The sequence below is a fragment of the Lissotriton helveticus genome, chromosome 10, assembly GCF_964261635.1.
Source record: "Lissotriton helveticus chromosome 10, aLisHel1.1, whole genome shotgun sequence".
Taxonomy (NCBI): Eukaryota; Metazoa; Chordata; class Amphibia; order Caudata; family Salamandridae; genus Lissotriton; species Lissotriton helveticus.
The window spans coordinates 293,005,933-293,030,201 of NC_136071.1; positions in this window are offsets into that span (position 1 = coordinate 293,005,933).

The following is a 24,269-nucleotide window of genomic DNA, read 5'->3' on the forward strand; positions in this document are numbered from 1 at the left end:
ATAAATACATTTGAAAAAAAATGAGGCACAGCCCCAGGGAATGGGGTCTCCAAGGCCACTAGAGGCCTAAGGCAGGGGGCCACGCAGCCCCCCTCCTTTAAAATTGCCTTACCCTGGGGGATGGGGTCCCCGGGGCCGAAATTGGGCTCGGGAGGGAGCCCCCTTCCTGTTTGTTTTCTTAAAAGAGAAGGCCCTGGGGGATGAGGTACCCAATGCCCCCATTAATGTAAAAGAAGGGGGGGTCACACAGCTCCCCTTGTAAAAAAATAAATAAATTAAAAAGCCGGCATCGCGGCGGAGGACCCCAAACGCACCCCCTGGTGCGCTGTAAATTGGAGAATTAATTTCCCTTGAATACTGGGGGCCAACTAGCCCACCAGGTACCTCCAGTATGAGCCAGGGAGCTGCGTTGCATAAAGGTGTTCAGAGGCCACGCCCCTTTTGACACCTCTCTGCAACGAAGCTCTGTGGCACTTACTGGAGGTACCTGGTGTGCTAGTTGGCCCCCAGGGACCCTCAGGACTCAAGGGGAATTAATTCTCCAATTTACAATGCGCCAGGGGTGTGTTTGCACAGTGGTGCAGGGAGGGGAGGGGCCTGACATAGCAAGTGTGCAAACACACCTCCTGGCACATTGTAAATTGGGGGATTAAGGCCCCTACATGTTTCAAATGTAAATCTGATTTATTTATGTTGGCTTCTTTTTGCCTCATCTGGCAAACCTTTAAATAATTATTGCTCTGACAATCAGCATAGATCCTAAACATAAAGCTGTTGTTACTGATGCACTGTCCCAGACCTATTCATTGCTGAGCGGAAATGGACGCCTTTTTAAGAATTGTTTTGTGGGTTTGCTTAAATTCATTTTCTAACGTAGCATAGCCATTCGCTGAGATGACATTAAAAGCCTACGAAACTACATTGGTTTCCAGCGAATTTCATTAAAGGTATAATGCTGGATCTGAGTGGTGTAGACATATTTGTTTGGTAAACACAAAATAAGACACATGTTTTAGGGGACCCCCCAAAACCTTAGCTACCCTTGACTGATGGCCATAGTTTATTTAACTATGTAGGACCTCAGTCAGTGGGCTCCTGATAATCCTGAACGGCTGTGCTTTATCCACAGGTTTCAGCTGCTGCCCTCCTGGTAAAACACTACGTCTCAGCAGCGAAATAATGGGCAAATGGGGGAACTGAGGAAGAAACACTGAGTCACACATGATGATCCCCAGATTCCTGTAATCAGAAGCATTGTGGCTGATTCCAGTGGTACTGGTGCACTAGGGGATGAGAGAATGGTATGGACCAAAGACTACCACACTCGGATTCCCACCATTTGTGTAAATTGCTTTAGACAAGCCAAAGTTATAGACCATCAAACATTTCTGAAGCTAAGGCTCGACTTTGTTTCCTTTGCAGGGGTGTCTCTTTTAGACTTGATGATACCAAAAATAAGATCATACTTTCCCAGGATCAAGAATGTAATTGCTATGTCCGGGGCTTTAAGTGGCATGAAAAAGGTGGGGGCAGAGGGGGGTGCAGACCTTGTAAATAAGGGCATGGCTTAAACATCTACATTCCTGTGATTGCCATAGTGTGACCACTGACTGGTATTTTTGGTTCCTCTGAGCTTTGTTTTAGCATCCAAAAATATAACCCAGCAACTGACCTACACCTGAAACCAAGCAGGACTATTGGCTTTGTAATGAGTGTTAGCTGTTTAAGAGATGTGAGTAACAATACTAATTTTGTTGTGAATAACATTGAAAATATTTCAATTCTGAAATTGTGACAATGTGAATTAATTACTGAGGCCTGTGAACGGGTTAGTGGCCTTCAAAGTGTCTCAATCATTCCTGTAAGCTTCAATCTGTGTTAAACATGTACGCCCTTTTTCCCTCCACCATCTGGTATCTCACACCCCATCTCTTTCCTATTCAACACCCTCTACTCACTATCTCCTGAATGAACTTCCTCGCATCACCTTCATTTCACCACCCCCGAACCACACAATGCACCGACCCACCTGAAAGCACTCTATTTTCTTTTACTTTTTGCCTTGTCAATGTTTTGGCAACTGTATTATTTCACACAGTTGCACAGAATACCTGTTGCAATCAGAATTCGAGACCATTGTTCTCTGCGCTCTGCAGAGAGGCCAAAGACTGGATGACCATGCATTCTGAACAACTTTTTGACCCATTGACAGGCACTATGAGAAACTTGCAATACCTCAATGCCAGACCACTCAATCGTGGCATGTTATAAACACTGGGAGGCAACTCGGTACAAAGTAGGTACTATCTGGGAGTGGTATGCTGCAGGAAAAAATGCAGAAACCCAACATCCTGGAAATAGCTAACACTCTTAGGGAATGCAAAATTGAGTAAAACGAGTAAAATATAAACAGGAACTAAATCGTTGTTTTGATTACCTTAACATTTCTTACATTCATTGTTCAGAAATCGACCAGTGTTAACACCACAAAAAGCTAAGAACATGAACAGTGAACCCGGAGTGACCCGGCCCACTTACAACCCTTGTTATGTCCCCATGAACATTTAAAAGTTTACAAAGAATATGAATTTATTCTGAATCAGCTATGATCTACTTGTATGCTGGACATAATGAGTTCCTAAACCTTTATCACGTAAAGAATGTTGCATGCAAGCAACCACACTCATACTAACTAGACCAAGAAATATCTCTCGCAAAATCACCTCCTTGCTGTATGGGAAGGATTTAACACTAAAATAAAAATACAAATTTAAAGGTAAATAATATGTCCTCTGACAGAAATATGAATGCGGAACTAATGAGCACGCCATTCCTTCATTGGCAGCAACAATGTAATTTGCTGCTAATGCGAGCGCCATGGCAACAGCCGCTCTTTCATCAAAATATTGTAGGTGCATTGCATGTCGGGACAAAAATGTGTTTAACCTGAAAACTTGAATTCGTCCTCAGGCATCGCTAAAAGTGAACCACAGAGTGTGTAGAAGAAGGAAGGGCGGTGTGTGAGGAGGGCAAGAGGACACGTGCCCTGTGGTCCCTGCTGATAAGCATGCACGAAGGTATGCGCTTGACAGACAACACATCCTAGAATCCACTGTGTGAGGTGTGTCGTTTGACTGTTTGGACTTCAACTAATGCCTAAAATTAAGTGCATGCACCGAGGAAAAAGCTATTTTGAGCGCAAATTAGTTAAGTAACAAATTCTTCGTTACAGTACAGGTGCAGTGGCACGTGGACACGTGCCTGTGCGAGACCCATTTGTCCCTATGGTTTTATTAAAAACTGGAAAAGGAGGTTCATTTTCCTTGTCAATCATAAGCACATCGACGTGGGCTGGGACCATGTGTGCGCCACTGCACCCCAATTAAAGCTGTTTTTTTTTACTAACAAAACCAGGGTTGAGGTGCCAATCTTCTTTGCCCACATTAGGGCCACTGGTGCCTGATGGAGCATGACTTGCGTATCTAATATTAATGTTCTTATGTTTTCTGAACTGCAGGACTATTCAAACACAAACACAAAAAGCTCTTTTATTCTTTGTGATAGTAGAGTAGACCTAGAAATGCAGAAATGAGTTTCTCTTTTTTCTGACTTTTTCTTCCTAAAACATGTAGGCCTTAGCAAGTGTATTAGTTGGGGGTGTGCTTCAATGCTCCTTTGTCTTCCCGCACGTTGTTTCCTGATGTCCTTGTAAAGAATAACATTACATCCTTCTTAGAGTTTGGAGAATAGTATGATTCTTTCCTGCCTACCAAGGATTTAGAATGAAACTGTTGCTATGTAGTTACAAAATATGTAACTGTAGCATTTGCTTCCTCTTTAGGAAGTTATACAATTTTAGACAAAGACTGTTTAGTGAAATTTATAAAGTCATCATCAGGAGATGTTTTCTTCCCCTTTTTCTGACCAATACGAGAGGCTAGTAGGATTTAGGAGAGATTCTAACTTAGTTTAACAAAGTTGTGAAGACAGTATAAAGACACTGGTGGGAAAATGACCTTCAGCTCGTTCACATTCTAGTGACCTGTCCTGCATCTGTGGTATGCTGTATGCCTTGCTGATTCCTGATCTGGCAATCAAACCTAACTGCGGAAATTCTTTTCCTAGAGACTTTGCACATCATCAGCGGGTGATGCTGCCTACGCTAGTCTCCTACGGCAGTGAAGATAGTTTTCTTGACTAATTGCATGCTATGCATTAGTTCTCTACAAATTATCTAGAGGTAATTGAACTGTGATTTCCGTGATGTTTCCTTGTTTTCTCTCTCCCCCTTATTTACTCACCTTATGTTTTGATGATTTTTTAGCTACTCTGCCTGTGATAACTGTCTTTGCCTTTGATATTTTGAGCAAAGTGTTTTTTTTCTTATGATTTGTGTTTGTGTATGACCTTTAATATTTTCGGAAAAAATACCAAAAAGGTATCTAGAAAGAATAGTGTTTGCCGTTATTTCTGAGTCTTGATTTATTTTTAGGATCGTATCTGCTATATTATTGATTTATTTAGCTCTCTCTTCATTACAGGTTCTCATGAAGGAATAGTTCTCTGATTTCTCTACTTAGTCTCTTTTAGCTCTAACAAAGATCCATTGTTGGGCCTTTGATAATACTAGTGGTAATAGAAATGATAATGACATGGGCCAGTCAGTATAGTATTTATGCTTCCTTAGGTATTGTAAAGGTTGGTGTGGGATATTATTATATGATGATAACTTTCACACTGCTTCCGCTGCAACAGTTTTTGGTAGTTGCACAGGTTGGTTAGTTTAGACTAAAATACTAGGTGTAGGATAAAGGAGGTTTTTATTGACTAGACGGAATTGACAGTTCAAATACATGTTGAGTTAGTTTTGTCACATTGAGTTTTTGTTACGGGTCCGTCAAGGCCTGAGATCCCGGTATATCCCTAAGGGCTGTTCCTAGTGTTTGCGTACACTAAGGTGATGTACATTGTCTGCTGGTAATACAATATTAAGTGGTCGTCGAACTGAAAGTATTGTAAAGGGAACTTTGTTGAATGAAGATGGTGGGGTAATTTGGGTCACTTCGGTAAGCGCAACTAGGTAAGATCAGAGATTCCTCCGTAAGTAAGAGAAAACAAATCGAGCTGGTCGCGGTTCATTGTTGGAGTGAAAAGTTTTCTTTGAACATATGAATATACTTTTGATTTTCTTTTAGTGGAGCAGACAATTTGTGTTTACGTAGTTTGTTTCATTTGTTTAAAAAGAGACCCTTTAGACATTGACGCTGATTTTGCAAAGGGAGGGTCAGTGGAAGGAGCAATACTGATGTCACAAAGAGCCGTGCTGGTATTAGACAGTTGGTGAGTAACGTCACATAGGTGCTGCGCTTGTACTGGTTAGTTAGTGTGAGTCGCGCTGCTATTGGGTAGCGAAAAATAACTTTTATTGGAAGTTGAAAACATAACAATAAAAGTTATTTTTCGCTACCCAATAGCAGCGCGACTCACACTAACTAACCAGTACAAGCGCAGCACCTATGTGACGTTTATTGGAAGTTGAAAACATAAAAGAAGATGAAGGTCCCAAAGTGGATCAAAGGAGCAGGGAAATATTGGAACAAGATCTGACTCTGAAGGAGGTAAGGACTGCATTGCAGGAATTAGCTCCGGGTAAAGCCGCGGGACCCGACCGGATTCCCCTCGAAGTCTATAAATGTCTCGAGGAGGAAATTGCTCTAATTCTCCTAGACCTATTTAATGGTATATTATGCTCAGGGTTAACCCCGGAAACGTGGAAGGAGGCTAACATTGTTATATTTCACAAAAAGGGCAAGCCCAAGAATAATCCTGGTTCATATCGCCCAATTTCCCTTATCAACTCAGACACCAAACTGTACTCTAAGATTTGGGCTAAGCGGTTGGGTGGGATCATCGGTCGGCTAGTCTCCCCGTGGCAGCATGGGTTTGTCCCAGGTCGAGATACCACAGACCATATTAGACGGGCTATAGCGCTGTTCGATGCCCATGCTGTCAGGGGGGAGGACATGGCCATGATCCTCCTAGATGCTGAGAAAGCATTCGACCGGGTGACCTGGGAGTGCTTATGGGGAATCCTGGCCGAAAGAGGGTTTGGAAATAAGAGTCTGAGGGCAATTAAGGCAATGTATAGCGATCCAACCGCCAGGGTTATGGTCATGGGTCAAAAATCGGAAAAAATTATAATCAGGAGAGGAACCCGGCAAGGGTGTCCTTGCTCCCCGATTTTATTTTCGTTATACATAGATCCCTTAATTCAGAAAATTATAAAGTCGGACCAGATTGTTCCAGTGATACTTAATGGCCATACCACCAAACTCCTGGCATATGCTGACGATCTGGCAATCACAACAACTGCCCCTCAACAAGCAATGGCTGAGCTATGTCGGCTGGCTAAGGAATTTGGGATGCGATCAGGGTATCGCCTCAATGAGGAAAAAACTCAAATTGTATGCACGAGCAATATAATTAAACCAGATCAAAGATATTTAGACTCAGCAGTTTATCTGGGGATAAGGGTGAACGCCAATGTTAACAAGATCATACCAGAGAATTATCTCCCTCTGATAGATTCGATTGAAAAAGAGCTCAAGAGGATAGACGTGCTACATCTCTCATTGATTGGCAGGGTAAATGTCCTGAAAATGACCATGTTCCCGAAGTTGCTTTACCTGTTCCGGGCCATACCGCTGCTTCTGGAAGAAGGGACAATCAGGAAGATCGAAAGGACATTCATCCGTTTTATATGGCAGTATGGGAAAGTTAGAAGATCGATAGCACAAATGTCTCTACCATTAGAGAGAGGTGGACTGGCAATGCCCAATATCAGACTCTATCATTGGTCATGTCTGCTGGTTCAGATGAACCTGTTATTTCAATGCGACTCTGAACCAGTAGAATCTCCGATGGTTACGCAAGCTCTCCCCACTATCTTTGAGCTTTTAGTAGGTAGAAAAGCTGGGGGACTATTGATGTGTGAGATCGAAAGAAGATACTATAAGAGAGCCAGATACAAGTTTTTCTTGGGGGCATGGGAAACTTGGCAGATCATAAGAAAGATCTTAAAAATCCCAAAAATTCACGCTAATATTAACATGTGGAAGTCGAATATCTGTGCTCATTTAGGCCAAAATATAAATAGTCGGTTATGGAGGGAGATGGGAGTTAAGTGTTTTGATGATGTTATTTTAGGGGATGAGATTGTTGACTTTAATATACTCTAACAAAAATTTGGACTCCCCTCCAACCAATGGATGCTTTATATTCAAATGGCCCAAACAATAAGATCTTTTAGGCCCAAGATATCTCCCATGTCCAGACATGTACTAATTGATTACTTGAAAAAAGGAGGCAGTAAAATAAAAATCTGTTACAACAATCTTCTGCAGGAGCTAGATGAGGATCTGGGAAAGACAGAATCAGCGTTGGCTCAAAAATTAGATGACCCAGATGTAGATCTAGATCGGGCCCTAGAATTAAATAAAAAGATTTTTCGCTCATCAAGTCTAAGGGCTCAACATTACAAAACTTTATTTAATCTGTACTTCACACCTGCAAAACTGTTTGCCTGGGGAATAAGGGATAGTGATAGGTGTCCTAGGTGTAATCTGGGTCCTGCAGATTTACTCCATATGTTTTATAATTGCCCGAATCTAATACCAATCATTAAGGAGATACAAATATTTTTGGAGGGGCTGCTAGAGCAAAAAATTGTTCTATCCCCTACTGTTATCTTAGTGGGTATGGACGGAAAACTGAAAGCAAGAGATAAGGCGGAGGCCTTAGTATTTATTTCTGCAGCTATATTACGTCTCCTAATTTCAGCAGGCTGGAAAGATACCTCCGCACCCACATTCCAACAATGGCTATCAAGGTTTTTAGGAATGCATAATATCGAAGAATGCTTATACGATTTTAAGGGAGGGAAAAAGCGGGAATTGGGCAAGAATTTATGGGCACCAGTCAGAAAATGGAGAGATGAGAGCCAATGAAAAAGGGAAACTTGTCGCTTGATCAATGTTGTCCTTTTATTGTCTTTTTATAACGCATAATTTCTTTGCTTATTTGGTTTATTTATAGACTTTATAAATGATATTATATAAATAATGTGATATATGGAATGAAATTTTTGTACCTTGAATACCTGAAACATCTCAAAAAAAAAAAAAAAAAAAAGGAAGTTGAAAACATAACACGGAAAAGAGTGTTGTTAGGATTTACACAGATTAGAGTTATTAATAAATCATTTACGTACAGTGAGCAGAGAAAATTAAGATAATAAAGTTGTTAAAGACATTGTTTAGCAAAGATCAGCCAATTCCAATTGGAGAAGGAATACCAATAGCTCCTGAAGGTACGCCAGCAGCATTCATGACGTTGGAAAGGGGTTATCATACATGTGCATGGTTGGAGAATTGGTTGGAATATACAGAGGATGAAGGTGAATTAGCTTTTCCTGAAAATGGTACTTTCAGTACAAGGATTTTGGAAAACCTAAGGTTTTGGATGAATAGCTTGAGTCCAATCCCAAGACCAATGCAGTTTGAGGCTTTGGAAGAATGGAAATATGGAACATACAAGAGAGAAAGAGACAAGTATCAGACTAGATGTAAAAATACAATGATTAGATACTCAGAGGCTAAATGGGATGCGTAAAAGAAAATGTGGAGAGAAGATGTTGGTTTAAAAATGTATCCAGTTAGAGAAGTTGAGACGAAGGATGGAGAAAAGTCTAAAGAGAAAAAGAATAATTCTGAAACACAGAATGCAAATGTGAATCTTATGGATTCAGATGATATTGATGAAGATTTCTTAAATGAGCTAATAATGAACAGACCGCCACCCCCATATCAAGAGAAACAGATTAGTTTAAGTACAGATGATTCACAAGCTTCAAATGTTATACCTAGTGCTCCTTTGATTCAAATTGAAGAACAACCTCAGAATAGAGTGACAAATGGTGTGAGACCAGTTCAGATTGAGAATAGCCAACTGACGATTGTTAGGATGGTTGCAGTAAGAAACCCTGAAGTATTGTCAGTATCAATTGGTCCAGCAGTACCATTATGTAGTGATGGACAGAGTGTTACTGGAGTACATGCTTTGGCAGTTCCAGAGTGATTAGGATTAATGAAGGAAATAGTGGAAATAATAATACAAGTGTGAGTGTGGATTCAAGATCAGAAGAGCCATTGATTGCTGTTTCAGGGTGAAATGAAACACCGAAAAGGGTGGTGTATCAAGAACCTAGGAGACTAATACTAACTGAAGAGAGATTGAATACAGAAACACCTGCTAAACCTAGAAATGAGTCGGTGGAGTTGTAAAATGATTAATGGGCCCATCACCAGAAGAACTAGATCAGTGGATTCGAGATATAGCTCCTGGTTGTAGTAGTCAGAGTAAGGATGACTGTGTCGTTGTGACTAAATTAAAAGGAGTACTGGAAGAAATAATTATAGGTACAATCAGTCCAGAGAAATTGAGTGAATTTCAGGATGATGAGTTGTTGTTTTTATGTAAGACTATTACTCGAAGAGCGAGAAATCTACATGAAGCACTTGTTGAGAGAGCCCAAGAGTATGGAGTAGACATTGAGAAGTCAAAGACATTACAAAAGACGTATAGATTAGATTTTATAGACAAGGTTTTAGAAACTGTGAATGTTTCCGGGAAAAGTTTGCAAATTAAAAAGTGGATTAGTATACTAAAGTGTTGGGGTGAATTGGACAAGTGGCAAGGAAGATGGGCTAAAAAGGAGAAAGATGAAAATACCAAGGCAAATGTAGTTTCTTCATCATTTCTTTTGAGAGAGCCAGAGAAAAAGACAGAATTGAATGATGCTATTGGGGCTTTCCCAATTGAGAGTAGTACATGGAGGTGGTTATGTCCACGTTCCATGGTCAAGACAGGACATTTTGTCATTTATATATGATTTTCCAAGATTGAGAAAAAAGCCTGTTGAATGGTATCGACAAGTTGAGAAATTTGTGAAGGTATTGAAAGTTTTGTGTGTTGATTTAGAAAGTCTTCTTGATATAGTGGTTCCACCTGATTTGTGGATTGAGTGTAAAATTGCTGTAGATTGGCCGAATAAAGAATATCCTAGAGATCCTAAAACAGGAGAACCTTCTGATGAGGTTAGGAAAAAACTACAATCAGGTTATTACATAACTGAAAGGGGAGACTTCTCCAAAAGAAACAGATTGGGTGAAGATTGATAGAACGACTCAAGAATTAGAATCAGTGCATGCATATTATGAAAGGATTCTTCAAGTGTTCAAACAATTTAGTGGTATAGAAAATATCACGTAAAGGACATGGGACATTTTGTGTATCGTTTTGTCTATGGTTTGAGACCAGAAATAAGTGAGATGATTCAGCAACATTTAATATCTTGGCAGATTAAATCAGTTGATAAGATTCTTCGTTAAGCGAAACATTGTTTAGATGACATAGAGATGAGACATAAGAAACTAAGAGAGAAATTGATGTTAGCACAAATGAGAGCAGCTAAAAAAGGAGGACATTTTAGTGGAGATGTAACTGATGATGGTCAGACTACATCTGGTATGAAAGGTTTAGTTTCAAATGGCAATACAGTGACATAAATGAATCCGATGGGTCAAAGAAGAGGTAGAGGTAATTTTGTGAAACTAGAAGATTTAAAAACAAAACTTCCTTGTTTTCATTGTGGCAAGTTTGGACATTGGCGTCTTGAGTGTAAGGTGGTGTTGAATAATTATGGAAACTAAGGTTCATTTGATTAGGGACTAGAGCAGATGGAGAGCCAAACCCAGAACTATCAGGTGAAGATGAATCAGGCACAGAATCAAAACCAAGAAGTGCAAATGACAAATAGGGGACAGAATGTGCAAATTCCACAAGCTCCAATGCCTAATAATAATGTGAATGGTCAAATGCAAATACAAAATGTAAATAATGGTTTATGTACAAATGCTCAAATAGGTACAAATGTGCAAGTTGTTTCACAGTATGTTTTGCAGACAGATAGAAGTGATTCGGACTCATATCATATCAATGTACTTTATTCGGTTTACTTGTTATGAAACCATAAAAGTTACAAATCACGAAAATACATTTACAATCACTGGTTTAAAACACACAATATACAGATACAAAAAAGGATGTACACATTCCCCGAGTAAAAAACAGTAATAATAGTTTAACTTCAGCGTTTACGAGATGAGGGCGGCAACGTAAGACATCCAATAAATAGATTGAGTTATAAAAGAGGGACCGTAAAATACTTTGACCAATTCATTTAAGAGTCCAGACTTTTTCTATACTTCAGTGCACATTTCAGAAAACCGGCCACAAAAGGAATACATTCAGGTTTTAACAGTTGCAAATAATAGAGAGCGGGACGTACTTGCACAAAGTTTAACTTTTTTAAAATAGATTTTAAATAAAAAGTCCTAGGCATTTCATAAAATTTACAAAAAAACATAAAGTGCAGCATATCCTGAGGAGACATATTGTCGCAGCCACAGGGTGCTAGCACTTTCCCTTTATGACATCCCCTAGGGACTGCTAATAAAAGGTGGAAAAGATCCGTTCTAAACCTGATTAGTAAGAATCGCTCGTAAGCTGGTAGTGGCCATGTTAAATATGGTTCCATATCTAGTGATGTTTTAAAAATCATATATTTACGGACACTGGGCTTCAGCAGTTCTTTCTCCTCTCTTCCCATAATTTTACATGAGATAAAGGAGTGTTTTACGAGCGCCACGTCTTTTCTAGTAATACAATCGGGTTTTAAAAACAAGCCTAATCGCCCCAGCTCACTAAAACATGTTTTAGATATTTCAGCCATGGAATGTTGATCATATGATCTAAGCTCATTCGGACTCATCACAATGACGGTGCCTGAAGGGGGGGAGCATTATAGGGGCATCTCTACTGGTAGATCAGTCGGGTCCATATGTGGATGGTGAGGTTGATGGTAATGCAATTACTTTCCTAGTTTATACTGGTGTTACCCACTCCACTGTGAGTACTGTGGAAATTCCAAAACTACCCCTCTCAGGAGAAAATATCCAAGTTGTTGGAGTATCAAACAAACTCATTTGAACACCAACAACTAAGCCAATGAAAGTTCAGATTGGAAATTTGAAAGAATTGCACAAATTAGTTGTGTGTGATTCAAGTCCTGTACATTTACTAGGTAGGGATTTGCTGTGTAAAATGAACTCTTCCATTTATTGTACACCAGATGGAATAGCATTTCACACAAAAGATGAAGATGAGGTCTTCAAAATGCTGAATCAAGGGACAGAAGTGAATCAGTTGTACCCTTTGCTTATGCAGAATGATTTGCCTGTTGAGTTGAGAAAGCAATGATAGCACCTCCCTCCACCCCGTTGAAATACCCAAATGCATAGCTTATTTCTCAGTCATTGTTTGAGGGATGCTACTGCCTGAGCCATGTTAGCAACTTTTGAGGTGATGTTGCGTGCCTCAGAAATGTGTCATTCAATGTCCAAAACCCTTGACTCAAGGGATGAGCATTTATCCTCAAGATGCTAATGAGTAGATGTAGTTTCCATCATAAAGGGTATCAGCATTTTCAACTCATCCATTAAGAATGCCATAGTAATAAGGAAAGTATATTTCCTGGAGAAGCAGGGTCTTTTTTGAGGTGTATCCTTGTGGGAAACAAAGGCTCCAATGGTTAGGGAGACATTTTAGAATTGGCATTACAGTGCTCTGGCATTTTAATAATGTAAAGACACAAAAAAAGGCAAAGCAGCACTAGCAGAGAAGCAGGATGAGAGAAAGCCAGCAGTGACTGAGCAATCTGAGAAAAACAACAAGGATTAATCCTGCAGGAATGAAAAATATGTAGAAATACGATCTGGCTCAGGAAATATGAGAAACAGTCAAGGGCTGAAGAAAACAACATAGCAAAAGCTAAGGTATTAAATTGGTGCATATGAAGATGCTTTTTTCAAAAATTTGAGCAGGCAGAGGCCAAACGAAAGGAATAAAGCAATTGTAAATGGAATGGCAGTGCTAATAATGAGTGGTGCTTACATTGCTGTCAGCGTCTGAAATGGTGGGAAATGCGTCTGTCACACCAAACCGCAATGGAGAAGTGCATTTTTAACTGTAGAGCGAATTAATCCATATGAAAGACTCACTGCCACAAGCCCATGCCATTCAGCTGCATTTTTCTGTTGATTCAGAGTGCCAAGAGGTACTTTGGTCGAGGGAGAGAGGAAGAGTCTGGACAGAGGAGTGGGAGCTCTTCTTGTTGGCAGCCATCTAGCAGCCGACCCAGCCGTGAATCTCCAAAATGTTTTATTTAAGATAAATGAAATGCATAAAACCTACAGCACAAACGTGGATCAAAATGATAGAACAAGGCATGATTTATGCAAACACAATTAGCAAAATGAAATCCAATCCTGATGAAAACATAGCAACAGTAAACCTACATAAAATCATCATCAAAGGTGAAGATCTAAGTGGTAGACCAGAGAGAGCTTTCAGAATTAGCTATGTAATTCTCGAACTGACTTTTCGTGCATAACGTACTTGTTAGACCTGGCACCATTGGTGTGGGTCTCCCTTCCATTTTTCGCTTTTGTCTTGTCTGTGTTTGCTGGTTTTAGATGCTCTGGCCGCCGTGCCACTGCCATTCAGTGCCACAGAGCAAATGCTCCCTATTGTTAATTGACTGTATGAATTGGTATAATCCTAATTGACCCAAGGAACATGATAGGAAAGTCAAATTTAGTATGCCTGAGCTCCGAATATTAGAGTGCATCTTTTAGTGACGATTATTTTTATATTCTGTGATAGAAAATAGCACTTTTAGGAAGTAGGTATTTTCTTGTCTAAACCTTCCATTGTGCCCTGCTGTTATGTGTATTGGCTGTCTGGTTTTGGAGGGTCAGGGCAGGCTGAGGACGACCTGGATTGAATAGAGAGATCTGCAATGGAGTATGGGGAGGGGTGAGCCGTTGATCTGAGCAGGGCTGTGCCTGGCAAGGTGAATGATGGCTCCACCTCCCTCTGTGCGGCTGATGGCAGATCCCCTCTTCCTGAAAGGCAGGATGCAGCCTTGTAAACAAAGTGCTCCAGGACGACACCAAACTGGTTCTGGATGGGTTCAATGATTTGTGACTTTTTGAGAACAAAGACTTTTGGGATATAAAGATCTGTGATAAAACCCCTACACGGTGTGTTACTTCCGGATGTCAAGACAAACCTCTGTCTGTGTAATTAGAGGGAAAGGACTTGGAAACTTTCATCCTTCTGAAGCAACTACCCAAGGGCCTGATTTGAGCTTGCCTACTGCCGTAGTCTCAGGGACATTAGACTTCACCCATCAGCCATCAGGATTCCTATTTGAGGGGATTCTACTCTCAGGTTAGGCCTCGGTTGAGAATTCCAGAGCCTCTGGTTCTACTGCAGGGAACGCGGGCTGAAAGTCATTGCATCACTATTGTGGGCCACTGCAGCTGAGGAGCTGTTGCCCTTGAGAGCCCGCACTTGCCTGTGTTACCAAAGTCATCCTTATCGCTATTGTGGGCCGCCGCAGCTGAGGAGCTGTGCCACTGAGTGCCCGCATTTGCCGTCCTACGAGAATCATCACAATCGCTATTGTAGGCCGCTGCAGCTGAGGAGCTGTGCTGCTGAGCTGTGTGCCTGCCTTTAAGCCCTGTCCCAGGATTATCGTGCGTGCACACTGCTAACCGCTACAGCTGGGAGCTGTGGCCACTGCGTGTCCGCCTGTCATCACCGTGGCTTCCTTGTGAGGCTGCGTGCCGTGCCCCTTTAAATCTCAGGTACATTGAGCACCACTAGGTCATGTGGACCCCGGCCTAGAACTAGGTTAGATCCACACGCTTTTTGAGTGCCTGTATTGCTTTAGAAGTGAATCTGTAATTATGTGCATTGTGGCTCCTTAAGTGCTTTTAAGCCTCGTGTTCAGTCTATATAAAGATAACTATTTTTCTATAACTGCTTGTGGTGTCCATTTATAGCGTTTTCCCTACGTTATTGTGTATTGTCATAAATGCTTTGCACTCTCCCTCTGAGAAAGGCCTGTCTGCTCGTGCTACGTTACCACAGGGTTGAGTAGGGGTTATCAAAGGGTGTAGCCCCCTTACTCTGACTTAGGAAGAAGGATCCTTATTTGGACCTCGACGCCAGCCTCTGCCAACTAGAGATCCCTATTTCTAACATTGGTGGTCAGCGGCGAGGATCAGGACTTGCATTTATTATCCACATACAATAACTGGTGTACGCTACTAGTGAGTGTAGGCCTAGGCGCAACCACATACAGTTTAATTTTGTTCTGTTGTTGACTGTAATCGCCAGTTATGTCTACAATGGGTAGGGCAGCGTCCAATGCTTCGGAGGATCTCATCTTTGAGAAAGACAGGTTAGAAACCTACACTGCCAAACAGCTAAAGTCTTTTTGCAAGCGATTCATAGTCTCTGTTGCGGGTATCTCTAGGAAGGAGGAGTATGAGAAGGCCCTTAAGCCCTGGTTAGAAGCGAGAGAGTCTGCTAGGGATGAGGGAGAGAATGCTGGAGAACAGCAGGATGACGAAGTGGATTTAGTGGGAGGTAAAGCCCTTTCCAATCCAGGTACTAGTGTATCCTCAAAGGGTCTGTCTCCAGAAGAGATGGAGGACAGGGAGAGAGATAGGAGGCATATTTTGGAGATGGCCAAATTGGAAGGTCAGAGCACCTAGAGAGTAAAAAGTTGGATATTGAAAATAACAGGTTGGCAGTTGAACTTGAGAAAATGAAACTCGAGCATCAGAGAGTATTGAGGGAGTTGGAGATCAAGGCTAAGAGTCTAGAGAGCTCCCCCTCTGGTGGAAGCATACCTTTAGTACCTACCGAGAGTAGATTTTACATACCCAAGGATGTCATCAAGGATTTCCTTAAGAGTCAGGATATTGGGCAATGGTTTGCCGCATATGAGTTAGCCATGGTGTCCCACCTGGTCCCTGAGAAGGATGGGGGAATGGGGTTGTGGGGGCATTTTGTGAGTGATGGGAGGGATACCCTGTTGGATCTGCCTGAAGAGAGCAGGATGGTGTATGCCCATATGAAAGAGGCCTCGATGACACAATGTGATTTGACCCCAGAAATGTACAGGCAGAGATTTAGAACCTGTAAGAAGTTAGAGGGTACCACTTGGGTTGAACATGTGTCTTTTTTTTGCAGAGCAATGGAGCGCTGGGTAAAGGGTAGCAAGGTGGAAACTTTTGAGCAATTGTATGATTGTTTGCATGGGAGCATTTATCTAGTAACTGTTTTCCAGAGCTACGCCAGCACCTTACTGGTAGCAAGCTAACTCACCCTAGGAAGCTTGTTGAGGAGGTGGATTGCTGGGTGAGCACTCGGGTTCACCAGGGTCCCGTGGGAGACTTCAACAAAGGTGGGCAGGGTCCCCAGCAGAGAAGTGGGGGGGTCAGGGGTAAACAGAGGGAGTTCCAGAGAGGGCCCCAAAGTAATTCTCAAGGGAACCAAGGAGTGGTCTCCCAGCCTCCCCCTGAGAATATTTCAGTGCCGCCGACAGGTAGGCCTTTTCAGATGGGGCATATTACATGTTTTAAGTGTGGTCAAGTTGGCCACGGGTATTACGATCCCCAGAGTCCCCAGAGGGACTCCAATGCACCACCCAGTGCACCCCCCCTCCAGATTGCTAGTGTAGCCCTGGGAGGGGAAGAGATGGGTGCCCAAGGTGGGTGGGATCCCGTGGAATTGACCCTTGTCTCGCTGGGAGACTTTGAGAAGGTGCCTAACCCCACGCTGCCTGATAACACTAAGAAGTACAGACAGTGGGTGACCATCAATGGCCATAGGGTGGAGGCTCTGAGGGACACCAAAGCTAGTGTGACTGCTGTCAGCTCCCAGTTGGTGTCCGAAGAGCAGATTATCCCCCATGCATTCTTCCCAGTAGTGTCAGCAGACAACTCTGAGAGCCAGTGTGAGGTGGCTCAAGTTCCCGTTGAGTGGGGGGGTCTCAGGAACTCTTCAAGTAGCTGTGAGGCCAGCCATACCGGTAGCCTGTCTGTCGGGTAACGATTTAGAGAACTCCCCATGGGCGACGGTGGAGAGGAAATCTCACTTGGAAATGTTGGGTCTGCCTGAGTGTGCGAGCGCGTCCACTCGGTCCATGGCAGGCAGTCAGGATGTTAAGAAGAACCTGGAGCCTGAGAGTATGGCCCAGGCCCCTGCCTTAAAGAGAAGGGGTAGGGGGCGCGGGAAACCGGCTCCCATGGTTCCTATGGTCCAAGAGGGAGCAGACCTTGAGGGGGATGCCGTGGAGCCGACAGGGGAACAAACCGCCAAACTGGGGACCTGCCTGAGCTGACCCATTGGCAGCAGGAAGGGGGGCCCACTAGGGAGGACGTTTGTGAACAGCGGAGAACGTGCCCTTCTCTTGAGGTGCTGCAGCAGCGGGCTGCAGCCCAGGCAGCAGGTGATCAGTCAGGGTCACATCTGATCTATTGGGAATATTACCTTCTTTACAGCGAGCCTATGGTTGCTGAGCCAGGGTCAGCCTGTGTGCTGGTGGTACCCCAGTGCTTCAGAGTCTTCCTACTGGGGTTGGCTCATAATGTGCCATTGGCCGGACATTTGGAGCAGAACAAGAACTTCGAGAGGCTGATCGCCCACTTTCGTTGGACCCCAGATGCGTGGGAGCTCAGATGCTCACTGCAGGACATGTGAAACTTCCCTGGCAAGTGGGAAGAGTGGGGGGAAGATCAAGGCCCCACTCCAGCCCTTTCCAGTTGTCAGTACCCCATTCGAGCAAGTGGGCATTGACATTGTGGGGCCCCTGGACCCCAAGACAGCCATGTGCAATAGGTTCATCCTGGTCTTGGTGGACCATGCCACCCGGTACCCAGAAGCCATCCCACTCAGGACAGTGACAGCCCCTGTGGTGGGACGTGCACTGATGGGAATTTTCTCCTGTGTGGGGTTCCCCAGAGAGGTGGTGTCTGATAGGGATACCAACTTCATTTCCAAATATATGACGTCCCTGTGGGAGGAGTGTGGGGTAACTTACAAGTTTATGACTCCTTACCACCCCCTAGGTAATGGGCTGGTTGAGCGATTCAACGAGACCCTTAAGGGCATGATTATGGGCCTAGAGGAGTCCATGAGGCATAAGTGTGACATCCTCCTGCCATGCCTGCTGTTTGCTTACCGTGAGGTGCCACAGCTGAAGTCCTTAGGGTTCAGTCCCTTTGAACTGCTCTATGGTCACCCGGTAAGAGGACCTCTGAGTCTGGTCAAGGAAGGCTGGGAGCAATCTCCCAGGAAACCTCCCCAGGATGTGTTTAGCTACATGCCGGCCTTCTGGAACTAGACTTGGCATTTCAGAAAACTTGCTGAGGCAACTCTTGATGCCAGCCAGGAAGAGATGAAACGCTGGCACGATCAGAATGCCACTCTGATTGAGTTTCAGCCTGATCAAAAGGTTTGCGTCATGGCCCCAGTGGAGCCCTGTGCGCTCCAGGATAAGTGGACTGGCCCCTTTGAGGTGGTGGAGCGCAAGAGTCCTGTTACCTTCATGGTGGACTTGTGGTCTCCCAGGAACCCCTTGCGGGTCCTGCATGTTAAACGCCTGAAGCCTCACCTTGAGAGGTCTGAAGTGGGCATGCTTCTGGCCACAGATGCTGGAATGGAAGAGGAGAGTGAGCCTCTTCCTGACCTCCTGTGTGCAAAGGAACAAGATGGGTCAGTTGAGGGTGTGGACCTCTCCACCACACTGACCCCTGAGCAGCAGAGCGATTGTCACCAACTGTTGAGGCAATTCAGTGATCTGTTCTCCCTGGTGCCTAGTGTCACTGATTGGTGTGTCCATGACGTAGACACTGGGGACCGTCCTCCTGTCAAGCACAAGGCTTACCGAGTGACTGACCGGGTCAGGGCTTATCTTAACCTCATAGCTGCTGCCGTCGGCCGCTGAACGTTCGGAGCGCTACCTGCTGGTGCTGCGAATGTTCAACAGCCGTCATGGCCCCGTCCACTCGTTGGAACTCCCAGCACTGCGCCGAAATAACGGCCACAGCTAAGGCGTTAATGAGGAGGTCTCCAAAATGTTTGCTTTAGGGGTGATTGAGTCCTCAGCAGCCCTTGGTCCAGCCCCTTGGTCCTGGTACCAAAAGCTGCAGTGCCTTATGCCACCCCAGAACTTCGGTTCTGCATGGACTACCAAGGTCTCAATTCAGTCACGAAGACTGATGCGCACCCCATCCCCAGAGCTGATGAGCTCATAGATCGGCTAGGGGCTGCACGGTACCTCAGCACGTTTGATTTGATGTCTGGGTATTGGCAGATCGCCTTGACTGATGGGGCAAAGGAGAAGTCAGCATGCTCCACACCATATAGGTAGTACCAGTTTTGAGTGATGCCCTTTGGGATGAAGAATGCCCCTGCCACCTTTCATAGGTTGGTCAAGAGGGTGTTGGTTGGGCGGAAAGATTTCAGTGCCGCCTACATGGATGATATTGCAATGTTTAGTTTCTCATTGGAGGACCACCTGTCTCACCTCTGGGAAGTGTTGATGGCACTGCAAAAGGCAGGCCTCACAATCCAGGCAAGTAAGTGCCAGATTGATAAGGGTTCTGTGGTGTACTTGGGACACCAGGTGGAGAGCGGCCAGGTGGCGCCCCCAGAGCTCAAGATTGAAACTATCCTGGCTTGGGAGCCCCCAAAGACCCAGACACAGGTGAGAGCCTTTTTAGGACTCACGGGTTGTTATTAAAGGAGGTTTGTCAAGGGGTATGGCAACATTGTTGCTCCCTTGACTGAGCTGATTTCTAAGAAGCAGCCAAAGATTGTGAACTGGACTGACACCTGTCAGAAAGCTTTTGACGCCCTGAACACTGTCATGTGCACAGCACCGGTACTTCAGGGGCCCAACTTTTCAAAAGAATTTGTTGTCCAGACAGGCGCTTCCGAGCATTGTGTGAGGGCCATTCTGTCACAGATCAATGAGGAGGACCTAGACCAACCTGTAGCCTTCATTAGTAGGAGGTTACTTCCACGGGAACAGAGGTGGAGTGCAATTGAGCGTGAGGCATTCGCTGTGGTATGGGCACTGGAAAAGATGAGATCATGTTTGGGACTCACTTCTGGGTTCAGACAGACCACAGGCCCCCTAGATGGTTGATGCAGATGAGGGGGATAGAATCCAAAGTTGTTGAGGTGGTCTTTTTCCCTACAGGGTATGGACTTTACGGTGGAACACCACCCTTGTACAAAACACGCCAATGGTGATGGCATTAGAATTCACCCGTCAGCCGTCTGGATTCCTGTTTGAGGGGGATTATACTCGCAGGTGAGGTCTCTGTTGAGAATTCCAGAGTCTTCTGGTTCTACCAAGGGGAACACGGGCTGAAATTCATCGCATCACTATTGTGGGCCGCTGCAGCTGAGGAGCTGTTGCCGCTGAGAGCCCGCATTTGCTTGTGTTACCAGAGTCATTGTGATCGCTATTGTGGGCCACTGCAGCTGTGGAGCTGTTGCCTCTGAGAGCCCACATTTACCTGTGTTACGAGAATCATCGCTATCGCTATTGGGGGCCAATGCAGCTGAGGAGCTGTGTCGCTGTGTACCCGCCTTTGCCGTCCTATGAGAATCATTGCAATCATTATTGTGGGCCGCTGCAGCTGAGAAGCTATGCCGCTGAGTGCCCGCATTTGCCGTCCTATGAGAATCATCGCAATCACTATTGTGGGCCGCTGCTGCTGAGGAGCTGTGCAGCAGAGTGCCCGCACTAGTCCCCACTTCGAGGATCTTGTTACCACCTGTGTATGCCACTGGGTGCCCGCCTTAAGCCCCGTCCTAGAATTATCATGAGTGGCAGCCGCGGACCACTACAGCTGGGAGCTGTGGCCGCTGCGAGTCCGCCTGTCATCACCGAGGCTTCATTGTGAAGCTGCGTGCCGTGCCCCTTTAAATCTCAGGTACATTGTGCACCACCGGGTCACGTGGACCCCGGCCTCGAACTAAGATCATCTCACACGCTTTTTGAGTGCCTTTATTGCTTTTGAAGTGAATCTGTAATTATGTGCATTGTGGCTCCTTGAGCGCTTTTAAGCCTTGTGTTCAGTCTATATAAAGATAACTATTTTTCTATAACTGCTTGTGGAATCCGTTTGTAGAGTTTTCCCTGCATTATTGTGTATGGTCATAAATGCTTCACACACTGCCTCTGAGATTGGCCAGACTGCTCGTGCTACATTACCGTTGCGGGCCCCCTGGGTGAGGGGGGGTGGGGGGTGCACATGGTACCCCCCTGCATTTGTATGCAGTAATCGGCAGGCACCGCGCGGTGCCTGCCGCTTTCTGCATACAAATGCAATGTATGCATTTTTAACAGCTTGAAGCTGCACCCGCCTCAATGTTAAAATAGAGGATGTGACCGCCAGGGTGGCGGTCACATCCTAATTGGAGAGGAGGGAACTCCGCAGGCCATGCGGAGGTTCCCTCCTCCTCGATGGTCGCGGACGGACTCAAGTCCGTCCGCGATCATAATGAGCCCCAATGTTAGGAAAAAGGTTTCAAAATCACCAATCCACAGGAACGCACTACTATGAGCTGAAGTAAAACACCACCTGTCGCAACAACCTTTGTTAGTTCTTCTCTCCTTGATGAAGCAACAATCGTCTCTCCTCTCCCCCACACGGATACTCCATATTTCGACTCTATGCTCTGAAACACCCATTAGAATAAGTTGGCGACTATGAAACTAGAAAACATGATGTGAAATCGTAGCTTCTTCTCTCGACAACAATGCTCCATTCTGAGAAGGTCAATTCAGGACAGATTTACAAGCCCCTTGCACCTGCTTGGGTCGCCATTTACGTCACTTTTTTTTACTCAACAGTGGCGCAAACAATGCGGAAGGCAGCCGGTAATCAACTTGCGTGGGTAGGACCGGAGAGGTTCAATGGGCGATGCCTTGTTCAGAGGAACCGAACGCTGAATGAAGCAGCGAAGGACGGCTGTGACTCCTCACGTCCGGGTGTAGAGAGCCACGATGGCGAAGGCTTGCTGAGCACCAAGTCCAATTTGGGTTGCTTTGTTATATATTTACTTACAGTGCTGTTATAACTGTACCTCTCTATTTTTCTTTAATTATACCATACCATGAGCACGTTTGAAAAAATCATCGAGTCTCCTTGTCTCTGTTTCTGTTATGCTTGATGCATACATGCTTAATTGCCTTTTAATAAGACCAGTTGGGATACTGTTAGCTTATTCTCACTTTGTAAAGCTCAGCATCACATTATACCTGCTCCAGGTATAATGAATGCAGGCTAGGCATTCCCATGCAAAAAGCCATGCTCAGACCAGGCGTAAGGAATGTCGCATGGCTTTTTGTACGGGACTCATGTATCTGTTGTGGCACATTGCTGGAGTTGCATCACTTTCATGAGCAATTCCAGCAATGCGTCACTTTTGTGCCAACAGATGGGTCAGGATTTCTGACGCACCTGTGAATCCTTGCGCCATGGAGCACTGTATTGTAAATACAGCGCATCCATGGTGGCGCAAGGACATTTGGCAATGCCGCAAGGAAACTGACGCATTTATGCAGCTGCGCCAGTTCCTTGCAAATCTGCCCCTTCATTTCCTTCACATGACAACATTGGGAGTGCTTAGGAAGAGGTTGTGCGTCAATATTCGCCTCTAAACTTATAAAGCTAGAACTTGGCATCATACTTAGAACTGTGAGCTATGGACAATTCACGGCCAACACGAGCAGGTAGAAGAGCTGTCCCACAGACTGGTATGCGACCCCTAATATCACAGAATCTCTTTCCACGATTTGTAAAATGTGTAACCATGCCAGAAATGTTATAAAAAAAATGATAACCTAAGGCTACCTTGGATCAAAGAAAGGATGAAATCACTGTGAGCTAAGCAAAATTCCTCCCTTACTCGAGCAGGTGTGAAAGAAGGTTACTTTTATCTGGTGAGGTTTGGAAACTGGTTTGGTTCCTACAGCACACTGGCATTGGCTTGTCTTCAAGAACATTCGTGTCTCCAGGTAATTTTATAACGAGGGATGGGAGCGCAATGCGGTGCTCGGATTCACGCTCCTGTAATTAGAGATGCTTTCAAAAGTCAATCATTTCCCCAGGCTCTGTTTGGAGTGGCACAAACTTTCTTATCTGATATTACTCAATTCCGAGAGAAAAGCTCTTAAGTGCATTTGTAGTGCTTGTCTGTCTTGTGCCGCTGTGATGGATTGAATTTAGCCTTGGTTACGAGTTAAAAGCCAACTGTAACACCCTGCTTTCTTTAAACACATCGGGTTCCATTCACAAAACGTTTGTGGCTGTAATCCGACGTATAGAACAAACTTGACTCCCTATAAGCTGGCCACAAAAGAATACCTGTCAGGAGTAAATGTTTTACTGCTGCATATTGTTTTCTGCAACCGCGTTACTTGAATATCTAGAAACCTGCGATTTTTCTGGCATTTATTATAACCTCAATTTCGCACCCTTCCCATCCTTGAAACTGCCATAGATTTACTCAGGAAATGTATGTATTACCATTCCACAGTGGGAAGTGAAACAGTGCCCTCAGACTTCATGGGGGTGCCGTGAAAGGGGTTTCTTCATGGCAACAAACGTCTTCCTGTGAAGAATAACAAGCATTTGCAATGGAATTGGTCTCGCCTTTGGGACCTTATATGTATTTAGCTATATAGCACATTAGCCTGGGTGCTGAAACATCTACTGTTCTTTAACATGGAGGGAAAGTAAGCAACAAACTGCCGGGTATGGGAACACATGGAGAGAAATATTGCCTTTCAGCGGGAAATGGTATAGTCCAAAGCTCTGTTTTGATATAAAATCAGTGCCGTCGATGTTCATATCACTGAAAATCCAAGATTTGAAAAAAGTATCATTGTCTATGGGTGCTCCTGGAAGACAATTTCAATGGACTGGAATCTAGAAAATGCTAAAGTGATTCTGGTATTTTACTGACCTCTGCAGGTCGTTTTCTATCAATAAAGTTAAATAGAGGGAGTTACCGGAAAAATTAAAAAAAGAAAGTCCCTCAGCAGAAAGCAGTTCTGGTATTTTACTGACCTCTGCTGGTCTTTTTCTATCAAGACAGTTAAATAAAGGCAGTTGAACAAGCATAACGCAATTCTGGTGTTTTCCTGACCTCAACTGGTCGTTTTCTATCAAGACAGTTAAATGAAGGCAGGTGGACAGAAAAAAAAG